The sequence below is a fragment of the Thunnus thynnus genome, chromosome 12 (assembly GCF_963924715.1).
Source record: "Thunnus thynnus chromosome 12, fThuThy2.1, whole genome shotgun sequence".
Lineage (NCBI taxonomy): Eukaryota > Metazoa > Chordata > Actinopteri > Scombriformes > Scombridae > Thunnus > Thunnus thynnus.
The window spans coordinates 29,070,013-29,083,383 of record NC_089528.1 but is presented as its reverse complement, the minus strand read 5'-3'; the positions used below and the strand labels follow the sequence as shown (position 1 = coordinate 29,083,383).

Sequence of the window (13,371 nt, the reverse complement as noted above, 5' to 3'; positions counted from 1 at the left end):
CTGTAATAAGGGGAAATAAGTCTGTGTAGCTTCTTACAACAAACCACACCCACAAAACACTGTTAACATTAAGGTACAGCAGCACCCTTAAAAAAACCCAATGAAAAATATCTCAAGGGTTGAGCCTGCCCCCCCCAAGAAAAATGACACTATACTGTATAAACATATTTAACATATAATGCAGGAGCCTGATTTCTGTAGAACAAGCAGTTTTACTTTCAATACTTAAATGTAGCTGACAATACTTCTGTACTTTTACTTTATTTAAATGTAGGACTTTCACTTGTAATGGAGTATTTTTACATTATACTGATACTTTAACTTAAGTGAAGGATCTTAGTACTTCCAAAACTGGATTAAATGTTGCTTCTGCTGTAAGAGCACATGAGTACACTGTTCACCTACAGATCTGAGAGGAAAACTTTTGAAAATATAGGAAGAATATTCAGCTGTTTGTCACCAGTTTATCATGTCTGTATTTTCCCACCAGGTGTCCTCGTTGGCTCAGTTTCTTTTGATACTTATCTGCTCCCATGCTGAAGAGTCTCTCTAATCTGAGTTTCATCCTGTTTAATTTCCTGTTTGTTCAATTAAATTTTTATTCTTTCCGTCCAAGTTATCAGACATGATTATAAAATGACAAGTTTTATAAATAGTTGCTTATGTCTAAATCACATGTTGACATCTGAATGAAAAGTGCTGAATATTAATCATTGTTACAAGTACAGAATGTATTCAACACCAATCAGTTTATGTTATGTAGCAAGTTGAAAATAACTATAATAACAAGTGTAATCAGTATCACATATGAAACAGATCCATTTATACATTTAATCACTTCAGTTAACAACAGGATTGTTATTATTCACTCTTTTCATAGTTTTCAACTGTTGCTTCACTTTATTTTTCTTCTAAATCTGCTCATAAAGTCATTTTATTTGTTGCAGTTGTTGTTTCATGTTATGTCCAGAGGTTTTGATAGAATTTCTGAAATAAACACTGACCATTTTTTAAATCTTTGAGAGACTGAATAAATAGATTTTATTCATTTTGCAAACATGCATCAAAATTCAGAAAAACTCTCCTGGTCAATGTTTTCATCCATTCATTCATTCATTCATTCATTCATTCATTTCAATCACTCTGTTATCCTCTTCACACTGTATGTTTTTACATAAATATACTCAGAACATTTTTCTATTTTATTAGAATATCACATTTCATCACAGTGTGACTTCCTGTGAATATTTTAAGAATCCAGCTCTGTGTTTATTAACAAATAATTACAGGGAAAGGAACTTATACATACCAATATGTATACATATAAACATCTGTATAGTCTATCACATTGTATATAATAATGATATATTTATTTGTGTGTTAATCATTATTTGTCATTTTGTGGAGGTGTTTGTATCTGTGATCTGCTGGAAAATTTTCTGCTTCACTGTTTCTACAATGTGGTTGATTGATGTGGACGAACTGCACGTAGACATCTGTGTTACAGAGAAGGGACATGAGGGGTAAGCTGAAAGTAACAATTCTATATACGGTGTCAGGCTTGTCTTGTACAGCTTCCTGTTCTTGCATTCAGTTCCCCTTTTCACACGATCACTTCTTTAGAATCAGTCACCAATGTTATGCACTTCAGATAACCTTTCTGTTTCTTCTTTCCATTTCACTCATTTCGCTCACACGAACAAGGTGTGAGATCTTACTCAAAACAGAACAATGTGCTTACAGCATATAAAAGGTCATGGATAAGGTCAACAGTGCATCATGTTCTTTTTCAACTGATCAGTTGAATAGACTGCTACACTGGATTAATGATCATCAAAGTATTAATACAATAATATAGTAATTTCTCCAGCAGTACACTTCTAACATCATTTTTTCCTCCACAGTGGAGAGCTGGAATAAATATTGTACAGTTAAAAAAGTGATGAGTTACTTGTACAGTATATACAGTCTGCTCAAATATACAGTAATGAATGAAATGTTTACATATTATTGCACATTTTGTATTTTAGACTAAAATAAATAATGAATAGGTATAAATAAGATGATATACAAGACAGTACAGTATACTTAATAGGGATGTGCAGATAGCCCAGTATTTGTATCTATATTTGTTGTGGCAGCAAAATTATTTGTATTTGTATTCGAATAAAAGTGGAAAGAGGCTTAAAAATCCTGGGGTTTTTTTATTACACTTTTCACTTTACGCTTTATTACGTACTTTTCTCTCTAGATGCACTTTAATGCACTGTGTTGTTAACTGCAAGTTCTTTTTTGTTTTTTTTTTCTCTCAGGATTTATATGTTTTTATCATTTTTTCAAAAATTTTTTTAGACATACAGTATATCTATCCTTTCTGTTGTTGTTGCAGTGCTGTGGGCTGGGAGGAACAGCATTTTGTTATTTTGTGTATACAGTAGGGGTGTGCCCAAATACAAATACATTATTCGGCACAGCACAAATAGTGGGGTTTTTTTTTTACGAGTATTTGTTTCATATAAATACTTAAAAATAATTTGTTTTTGGGAAGAAAAAAAAACATGTCATATACCAGCGTGCAGGCAGGTTGGTTACATCGCTATCTCAGTGTCTCTCCTCTGCTGTTACGTCTATCAGCAGTTCTCAACAAGGGGAGTCACATCCACCTGCTACACGACGCACATTTCCTAATTTGGACATCACTCCAGAGTTGGGGGTGTTCCTCAGAGATAAAGCTGAGCTACTGACACACACAAAGTGCTCCCAAGAGACTCTCAATAACCTGTTGTTCCTCTTCTCCTTTCCACACAGTTAGGTTGTAAAAAATAAGCAATTAATGAAACATGCAAAGTAATAATTGCCTTTGAAGTTCTTCCCTACACGTTACATGCTGTGCTGTCTCTGTGTTATGGGTATATAAATAGATAGAGGACTGTCTGCAATGAGGCAATCAGTAAAGTTTTAGTTCAATAGTCAGCGCAGTCGTCTATGATCAGGGAGACTCCAGTTCAAGACCTGGTGTGGGGACCTCCTGCTGAAGGAGTAGTTATTATATAATACTATAATACTTGTAATACTTCAATTTTCTAAAATAAATGCATAATAAAAACAAAAACAGGATTTTTAAGCTTCTTTACAGATTTATTCAAATACAAATACAAATAATTTTGCTGCCTCAACAAAATACAGATACAAATACAAATACTGGGCTCTCTGCACATCCCTAGCATACAAATGCCCCGTTGACAATAAACTACATCTTGAATCTAAAATCCTGAAAAAGATTGTAAATGTGTCAGATATCCACTTGATGTGACTAACTCAGACTGCATATAAGCTTCACATCTACTTTTAAATGACTGTGTGGACACACTGTGGATTTTGGCCTCCATCACTTACACTGAAAGCACATTTGAAGGATCTTTTAATGGCCAGTATGAACAGGAGGAATGATTACAGCGAGGAAAACCTCTTTCACTGTTCATATGGAGACATGACTGTTGTTTTAAGACACACCTGAAAAACTATGAACCTGTCTTTTAATGTCTCATAGATAACTTGTTATTACTGATGCAAAGGATGCGAAAACATCTATTATAAAAAACTGAAAATGTGCAGCACTGAAGTTTAAGTTTATAGTCTTCAGCAAACTGACTTTATTAATGATGAAACTCAGAAACATCATCATCAAACCAAAAAGGAAATTGAATCATCTTCTCAGATGGAGCCACTGATCATTAGATATGGAGGTGGTAATTGGTAAATGTTTTTTTCTTTGGTGACTGTGGTGAAGTTTGCAATTATGAAGGCAGAAATTCAGAATTAGAAAAACTCAACAAGTTGGTCTGATCACTGAATCACTTCCAGGTTACACAAGCAGACTGAATGGAAACAATGAAAACTACAGAGTCAAACTTACAGCTGTGTGTGTGTGTGTGTGTTTTCCACAGTTTCTACCTGTTGGTGTGTGTTAATTTTAATATTTTAATACTGATTTGTGATTTATTGTTTACTGTGAGGACACAAAGAACAAGTAAAAGTTTTACTCTTGTGTTTAACTTTGACTGACGAGATATATTTCAACTGTTTTTACTGTCAATCAAAAATGTAAAGTTTCTTCTTGCTGTCAATCATCTTTTTTTATCCACATCAGAATAATTTAAACTTCTGACATCCAAAGAGTTGACAACAAATTACTGTTCTGTTAAATGAACTGAAAATAGTTCATTCAGTCTGCATTATGCTGAGATATTCTGTTTGACATCCATGTCATTGACTGCTGCGGCGCCTTCCTCAGACCAATAATAATCATTCGTTTCATATTAAATATGTTGTGGGACAGATCACCTCCTGCTCTGTTTCATCAGTGATTAAAGAAATGAATCAGTCTTCTGATCTGCTGCTGATTCTAATTTAGCCTTTTGTGCTGTCTTATAATATATGAATAAATGATTTAACGCAGTTAACAATTTAACATGAGACTCTAAATATTTTTGGCCATGCAGAGTTTTTTATAAGTCCTTCATTTGCTTTTTTATCTGCAAAGTAACTACAGCTGTCGAGTAGATGTTGTGGAATAAAATTATAAAGTGCAATAAAATAAGCACACTCAAGTAAAGTAAAAGTACCTTAAAATTGTACATTTTTGGAATTTTGGATATTATGTTTATTCACTCAAAATACATTTAACCTCTTCATGGACTTGGCTCTTTGCATAGGTTCCTCTACAAAACCTGGTGATTAAAACCAGTAAAAACACTGAATAAAGCAGCGTCACGTTAAAAATCTTTTCTTTCCCCTTGTTTCTCCGAGACTGTTCGGCGGATTCAGGACGTCTAGGAGAGGCTCTGTGTGAGCAGAGCTGCTGCTTACGTTTGCTCAGCTTGTTTCTCTGATAACTTAAAGTTATAGGGCCCTATTTTAACGATCTGAACCGCATGGCGCAATTGCATTGAGGGTGTGTCCAAATCTTCTTTTGCTATTTGAACAGCGGAAAAATGGCGCCAGGCGCATGGTTCAAAGGGGTTGTCCTTAGTCTCCTAATTGATCATGGGTGTGTTTTCGGCAAAACATGCCATAAACCAATCATAGTGTCATCTCCCATTCCCTTTAAGATCCAGGTGCGCTTGCACCTTGGCGGATTGCTATTATGACGGCGCATTTGCCAAGTAGTAAGAAGGAGTGCTTCTCTGTAGGCAACGGATCTGCTTGTGCGCAAAGTGAAAGCGCACGATCCATAACGAGCACACTGCTGCTCCTGGACCCTCCCGTGGCCCCAGACCACCAGTTTAAGGTTCTGTTCATGAATTTGTTGCCAATTTATTTTTGTTTGGTTTTTGAAAAGGTTTATTTTTTTAATTACAGTTTTGATTTCTTTAAAATTGTTTTGTTCAGTCATGTAGTAACAGGTCAAATCAGCAGGGTTTTAATTGCTGAAAGTATGGAAACCTGATCACTGTACTCTCAGAAATGTTAAAGAATATTTGTCAAATATTGTTAAGAAATTGAATAATTCATTTTAATCATGTAAAGAATCATCAACACAGTTATCAGGACTTGATCAGCTCTTCCAGGTTCTGATCCTGCTGCTGGCAGCAGCTAGAAGCTGTCCAGAGGTCTTTCTTTCGTTAGTTTAATCACTGTTTTCACCTTATTTATTTCCTCATGTGTTCCTCATGTCATCATGTATTGGTGCAGTAGGAAAGTTGATCTGTGTCTGAGCCGTTGTTGTCCGTCTGTTCAAATACCTCGTTGTATTGCCACGATTTGGTCAAATAATTAAACAATTTCATCCGTCATTACTGCGATTAGTTAATTCTGATAAATATTATGACTAAGCATTATGACATGTATTTGTTAAAATAGGCTATATTAATATACACAATAACAATCTTTCACATTGTAATCCTTTTATTTGTTACCTTTTGCATGTTTGTGCGCTGCTGCGTGTCCTGTGTGTGTAACAAGCAGAGTGCACTGGCGTTGTCTAGGCGCATCTTGATAATGCGCCCTTAAAATAACATAGAAACGTTGCGCCATTGACTTTAGACCATGGTTTTTTTTGGTCAATAGCGCAATCGCTCTCTGCTTCCTCAAGATAGCAACGTGCCAACAATGTGCCTGACCACACCTTACTTTTAGACCAACACGCCCATGGGCGCACTGATGGGCGCAAGTGCCATTGCTATTTTAACAACGTGGGCGCTGGAAGGGAAAATGACAACTGCGTAGTCTTAAAATAGCAAAGAGACTTGCTGCGCTTTGCAACACTCTGCGCCAGGCGTAAGATAGGGCCCATAATCTCTTATTTATGTTATTTACCTAATTTATGTGCACTCGTTTCATTGCAGCTCAGTGTGAGAGTCTCTACTGTGTTTTGCTGTCATTTGTGGCCACGCTGTTTTGTCTCTTCTCCTCTGCTGTCAGGAGCAGTGAGGGGCAGGGCTCAGCCCTCTGTGTGAGTGTGCTGCACACACAGCGCAGCACAGGAGAGACTCTTACTGTATATGCAATAAATGTCTTGTGAGTAAAAAGCCAATAAGAAAAAGCTTTTAAAAGATAAGCTGCTTCACACACAAGCGAATGAAGAGCGAATCTGTTGCTCCGTCAGCTCCACTGATTTGAATGCATGGCGGGAAAGTCGTCACTGACCCCTGGGCCACACTGGATGCGTGAGCAGCGCGTGTGCATTGCGGAACCTCTTGCTTTTCATTTCGGCGCCCATTTTAACAGGTTAGAGCGGCCACACTACCTGCGTTCACGCGAGGCTGCTGCGTCGCTTCATCTAGAGATTCGAGGTCTCGCCTATTTTCTCCGCGTGACGCACACAGTTCACAGCAGAAATAGACAGGGAAAACGAGAAAGATAGGGCTGCCAGTGGCAGAAGCGCCGCAGCAGACATGCTTCCAGTGTGGACGCTACAAGCGTGAGAGATGCAGCAGTTCAGCGACACAACGCTGCTCACGCATCCAGTGTGTCCCAGGCGTGACACCCAGTTTGTAATAATCATAATACTGCAAATGTAAGGGCTTTCATCAGCAGTCCATAGACTCAATCACCATTCAGCGATAGAAAGTGACTTAACAGACATTTATTTCAATGACATCTTCGAGATTATAATTTATAGGCCTAGATGCAGACGTCAGATGACTAAAATCCTTCATCTGGTTAAAAATTGAAGGATTGTGCAATGTAATAATACTCACAATTGCAAGAAATTTAACATCCATTAACTGGTAAAAAGTTTTCTATCGGCCAGTTTATAAACTGGAAAGACAAAGAGAGAATTTGATGCTAAAAAGACTGTAAATGTGTTAGACATCCACTTGATATGACTAACTCAGACTGCTGAAGCCTCATAATCAACTTTTAAATGCATTTTTGCACCAAATGACTGTGTGGACACACTGTGGATTTTGGCCTCCATCACTTACATTGAAAGCACATTTGAAGGGGATCTTTTAAGTCTTCAGTAAATTGACTTTATTGATGATGAAACTCAGTATCAAACCAAAAAGGAAACTGAATCATCTTCTCAGATGGAGCCAACTGTTAAAATCATCATAAAATGCGATATGGAGGTGATAAAACTCAACGTGTCTGATCACTGATTCACTTCCAGGTTACACAAGCGCATTGAATGGACATTTTAATGCAGCAATACTATCCCTTTAACAACTCATAGACATCTGAAATGTGACCCCGACTACACACTGCTTTTTGTAAGACGTCAAAAGCCTGATATCGTCTTTATTGATGACCACTCTCATCAGAAGTTGCTGTTTTTCGATCATGACTTCTCAACCTGAAAAGGAAGAATATTTGTATTGGATTTCAAGACTTCAGTATTTACATACTCAGCACAGTATGTATCGTTTCAGGGTTATGAACTGTCTGCCTCTAATCCTGTAAAGGGATAGAGGAAAAACGTCGTTCAGTTCAGACAACTGTGTGACAGAGAAGGTGGACAAGTGACTGAGCTCATATGCTCTTAGATGCTCATCATACCATGAGGCCAGAAGTTTGCAGACAAATACAATGTCACTATTGATCACTACTATCTTTGATATTTGTCTGAAATCTGGTAGCCCAGAGCAAGATCCCACTGAAATGACCATGTCAGCACTGTACTTAATGCCATCAATGAAGACAGAGGGTGCTACCAAGACTGTCTGGCTCTGCTGGCCATTTCTGTGATAGAAAAAGTTCTGCACATTTTCAGGAAATGAAGCAACCATCACAGACTGGACTTTGTCGATTTCAACAGATGGCTTGAAGAATGAGTTAGTATCTAAATGGAATGCTATCATTTTCTGGTGTCGGACAGATAATGTAAGTGAAATGTTCTTGAAATTGCGAGTGTGACGCAGAACATCTTTGAAAAACTTGTGTTTCCCTTCAAAGCGCATTGTCCATACGTCAGACAATGGACCAAATTTTTTTATCAGTTGAGGATAGTGCTCAATGTAGTGGTGTTTTGGGCGCAATTTCTCGTTTGGGAACACTTTCTGAAATAAATCTCTATGCTCTGCAATCTTGCAGTCAAAAAAGTACAGAGACTCCTCTGTAAAGCTTGCAGACACTGAGATTTCCACTACATCTTTTAGGTTCATCAAAACTTCCCAAGTTTCATCCCCCTCAGGGATGTGATGACCAATCATAAGTGGCAGAAGTCTGAGAAGTGCCCAATTTTCATGTGCATTTCCTCCAATTGTTGCCATGGTAGAAAAGTTTTTTCTGACAAGCTGAGGTTGGTTGGTTTTGTCTGAAAATGCATATGGAAATTGCTTAATGGCCTGATTAAGGGTTTCAAGAGAGAAGTATCCATTTGATATCAGTACCTTCAAGCATAAGGCTAATTCACCTGGAACAATGCCTTCAAGAAGATCATGCATTAGGTCAGGTGGATAACCATCAACAACATGAAAGTGTTCTAAGCCATCAGTTAGAGGGCAGCTTCTTTTAACACCAAACTGTGGAGCCAAAGAAGGATCCTGTTGTACGTTCTTGACCTGTTGGTCATGATTTTCCTCTGTTCTTGGTTGAAATGAGCCTGTTCGCACTTCCTTGTGTTGTATTTCCTCTCGTTTTGCCATACAGAATCGACATATTTGGCTAACGGTGAAGCTTTCGAAAAACCCTCCAAGAGAATGAGCAGCTAAATTATCTGCAGCAACAAATAATACAGTGCCTTTTACACTGGCCCCTAGCTGTTCAACATACACACCATGTTGCTCAAGAGAAGCCAGGTCTTGAATGAGAGGGCGCAGAGTTTCCCAATAACCATGGTCTTTGATATCACTGGCCTTGCAGAGCAGGGCAAGCTGAATGCAATGGAGACCGGAACGATACTTTGAGTGCAGATTACCAAGTGCCCAGTAGATTGCACATAACTTGTGTTTGTTTCTGGAAGTTCCCAAAGGGTTTGCCACCTCAAAATCATCTATGTACAAGAAAAGAACAATCGTAAATATTTGCTCTTTCAAGAGAGAGTTACTTTCAAAGCAGGAACCATCCCTAAAAGAATTGTATTTCTGTGTCAGATTTGTCTCAGGTGACATGGCCTTTTCCAAAATGTCTTTATTTGCTAGCAACGTCTGCAACATTTGTAATATCGGGACATACATAACTGTCTGCTTGTCATTTTTCAGCACAAATTCAATTGGCATTACCACAGAGAAGTTGTTTAAAATGTATGCTTTTCGTTTGCTTGCAGTTGACAACGACCCTCCAGGAGAAGTGAATCTCAGGAATGCATTACTCTTAGTAACTTCTCTCACTATTTCACCCACTAAAGAGTCATTAGGCTGATCGAGTATTCTTTGAAGTGAGGTATGTAACAACGGCTGTGACAGTAAATTAATCTGATTGATCTGTTCTATAACTTCTTGCAGGGAAGTCTCTGAAATGTTAAGAACTGAGGACATTTTCAGAAATAGAGCAGCCAAATTATGTTCCAACTGACTCTCCAGTCCTTCTGCATCTTCGCTCTCCACGACTTCAAAGTCAGAATCATCAGCTACAGAGACATTATCCTCGGCTTGAATATTTAAACTGGGGGGAGGTTCTTCAGGTAACTTCCCTGAAAGAATTTCAGTTTTGAATGGCATTGTACTATGTACTGGATGCTCTTTGGATTTATGTGCATTAAATGTGGAATAATTGCTGCTCTGGAAGTTACATCCTTGATATGGACAACTAACCTTTTGTTTCAGTCTCAAATGCCCACGTAAATGGGTGAAAAAGTTTGAATCAGTGCCAGGCTCAACAAAGTCACACAGCGGACAGTGGAATGCTGTTTCACTCCTTTTGCCTGGATCTTTTTGAGTGTGCCAGGTAGATAAATGCACCTTAAGTGCATTAAAAGACTTAAACGTGCATATGCATTCCTTATGTGGGCAAGGAAGTTGTGCAATCCGTGTATGGGACCCATGTTTTAAGCGGTAATGTTTAAGTAAATGGCCTCTCTTTTCTGCACAAAATGTGCAGCACTTACATGTCCACTGCATTTGAAGGTTTAATCTGGTTTTGAAGGGTCCTGATTGATAAATCTGAAATGAAAGAAAATAAGAAAATGATTAGAATATGTAGTTGTAGCCTGAGAGATAAACACACACACACAGACAATGAGAATCCTCACCTTGGAGGATACTCTAGATGTGTCCACTTCAGCGGAATGAAGGCCAGGCAGGGGTTTGGTCTGCTTGATAAATCTGAAATGATAGAAAATAAGAAAATGATTAGAACATGTAGTTGTAATGATATATTAATTACTGCACAAGGAGAATCATGAGAAAATACCGTCTACTGCTGAGATTGTGCACTGTGTGGACTCCTCATTAGTTTGAGCCTGTGTTAGACATAGTTAAAAAGAATAAAACAATTCAACTGTTAATACTTAATATTCAAGCATTCACAGTATTTTAGCCATCTCCTATATGACCAGGCTTTACAATGCTGTTGGTCAAATACAAGTGAAAACTATGACAAACACATTAGTCACAAAGACAGTTCTAAGGCTGACAGATATGTAGCTTATGAGTCTAACAGTGATCCTATTATCCTTAAAACATTACTGTTTGTCAGTCTTGATGTTAACTAGGTACTAATGGATTTAATTTCAGTTTCAATCTAAACACACACACACACACCTGGATTATTATTTTTTTGAAAGGTTATGTATTACGCGCCATACGAATTAATCACAAACTACATCAACCTCATGTAGGTGTTCCTGTCTGCTGCCAAAGTCACATATGAACAACTAAATCTACATTTTTTTGTGAATATGCTGGAAACTGTCTTAGCCGAGAGGGCTCTCTCCCTGCCTGTGTGTAACGTTACAAAGTCGGATAGACAGAGTTGAGACCGTGATGCTTGCGGACCTGGGCGCAAGCGCCTCGGTCCCGACCGCATCACTGTCGTGCTCAAATGGCGCTAAAGAACACCCACTCGAGTAATATTGCTTAAGTGAACATGACCCACCAGGCATGCACCCTCATGGTTTCACCTAAAAAAAAGCCTACGTTAGCGACAACAACAAAAGCACCTAATTTCACTGACGTTTTGGGATTTTACAACTTTATTCTACGTTTGACAGTCGTGTTTTGTGAGTAACGTGTCCTTGCATCTCAGCTAACTTAACTTCTAAGAAAATAACCCCCCTTCCCCCCACCCCCAGCCCTAGACTTGTACTGTGTCTCAAATCACATACTTCTGTACTCTCACTTAACATTTTGAGAAAGTAAGTGCGTTCACACTGAGAAGTATGTAAAAATACACTGTGAGTACCCAGATGTTTCACTCAAAACAGTCAAAAAGTTGAGTGTGGAACTATGGACACTTCTCACCCTTAATGGCCGCCATCTTGGCTACGTGGGGGGGGGGGGGGGGGGGGGGGGGGGGGACTACTTTTCAAACTGAAAATCACCACATCACACAAATGTAAGTTATAAATGTGTTTTGAGCACTAAGCACCACTATACTGTTGTTGGATATAAGCCATCAATATATTTTTTGGGTTGATTTAGAGGTCTGTAATTATTTGGTAGCACAAACTATAAATGCTAACGCTAGCGATTGCTAACGCTAGCTAATGCTAACCCCAAATGACGGATAAGACTACACAGAGACACACGTCCTAACATCGTACATGATAGATAATGTTATCCATCGCTCTATCGATTGTTTTCTGGTCGGTTTCATCGAAAACAAATGCATTGGCCGGGAGAACTGTTAGCGAAACAGCAGAAAATCGAACACACTTGCATAGTTCCCCTTTTAGTCAAGCATGGACTCACCATATCAATGTTCCAAGCAGCAGCAGAACGATAAATCCCAAAATTGAAATAATGGCCGTTGCAGCCGTGTCCAAGTCCAACGACATAGGCATACCGCGCCAAGAGGCAGGTGGTTGATGATCTGTGCAGTGCGCATGTGCAGCCGTTGAACCGTTAGAGGGGGGGGGGGGGGCTGTAGCACTTTGTGGCACTGCCAGCCCTGGTCGTTCAATAAAGTTGTACCAATAATGTTATGTAAAAGCAAGAAAAGAAATTAAGTAAAAAAAATAAAATAAAAAAAAAAAAAATAGAGGAGCATTTTCCTGTGTAAGTGTAAGGAGGTAGAAATAGGAAGTAACTTAACAAGAAAAAATACTTTAAGTGCCAACACTTCTAATATGTAGGGTGTTTAAGTATAAGAGTAAATGCACATAGTTACATGTAACTAAGTACATTAACTCATGAAAAGGCCTAAGTTGCCAGGACTTGTTTTTTCTAAATCAATACAACTCGAGCATACTGAGTTTGGAAGGTTTTTCAACTACAAAGTACAGGTAACTTATTCAAAATGAGTGTTAGCAACGTGTTAATAAAAACTGAGTTTAGTACACTCAATACCTTTTATTAAAGCCAATGTTTAGATTTACAGTGTGCAACAAACCCAAGTAGGGATCAAATAAGATCAATTCAAACATTAAGATTGACTTAGAAGTGATCCAGCTCTCTAAATACACTGGTACAGCTAGTATAAGTAAAAGAAAGCTGTACCTGTGCTAATTTAAAGTGGAGTTTATCACATTTTAGAGGAAGTGACATACTTATCTCATGTGAGTGATTAAGAGATGATTCGAAGGATAGGAAAGAAAAACAAAACTATTCCTGCTGCACAAAGTTCTATATTTTGTTTGACTACTGTTCAACTCTTCCTTTTTTCCAGTTTTGCTTCTCCAGGCCTCTAAAATTATTCTAATTAAACAATCTGAGAAAGTAAAATCACTGTTTTTGTTCAACAGTTAACAAGTCAAAAACAGATGCAACATGTGGTCACAAGAAGATAAAATCTCCTTTTTAGGGGGTCACATGTTAAAAATATTGG

The 13,371-nt window shown here is 38.1% G+C and overlaps 1 long non-coding RNA gene across 1 annotated transcript; it reads right to left on the bottom strand.

The window, feature by feature from the left end:
- Positions 1-9,930: 9,930 nt before the first annotated feature.
- LOC137194676 (uncharacterized) lies at positions 9,931-12,850 on the bottom strand. Its single transcript, XR_010930999.1, has 4 exons — positions 12,297-12,850; positions 10,798-10,846; positions 10,637-10,709; positions 9,931-10,547 (listed from the first exon to the last, which is right to left on the bottom strand). It is a non-coding gene; the product is annotated as an uncharacterized lncRNA (long non-coding RNA).
- Between the last annotated feature and the right edge of the window lie 521 nt (positions 12,851-13,371).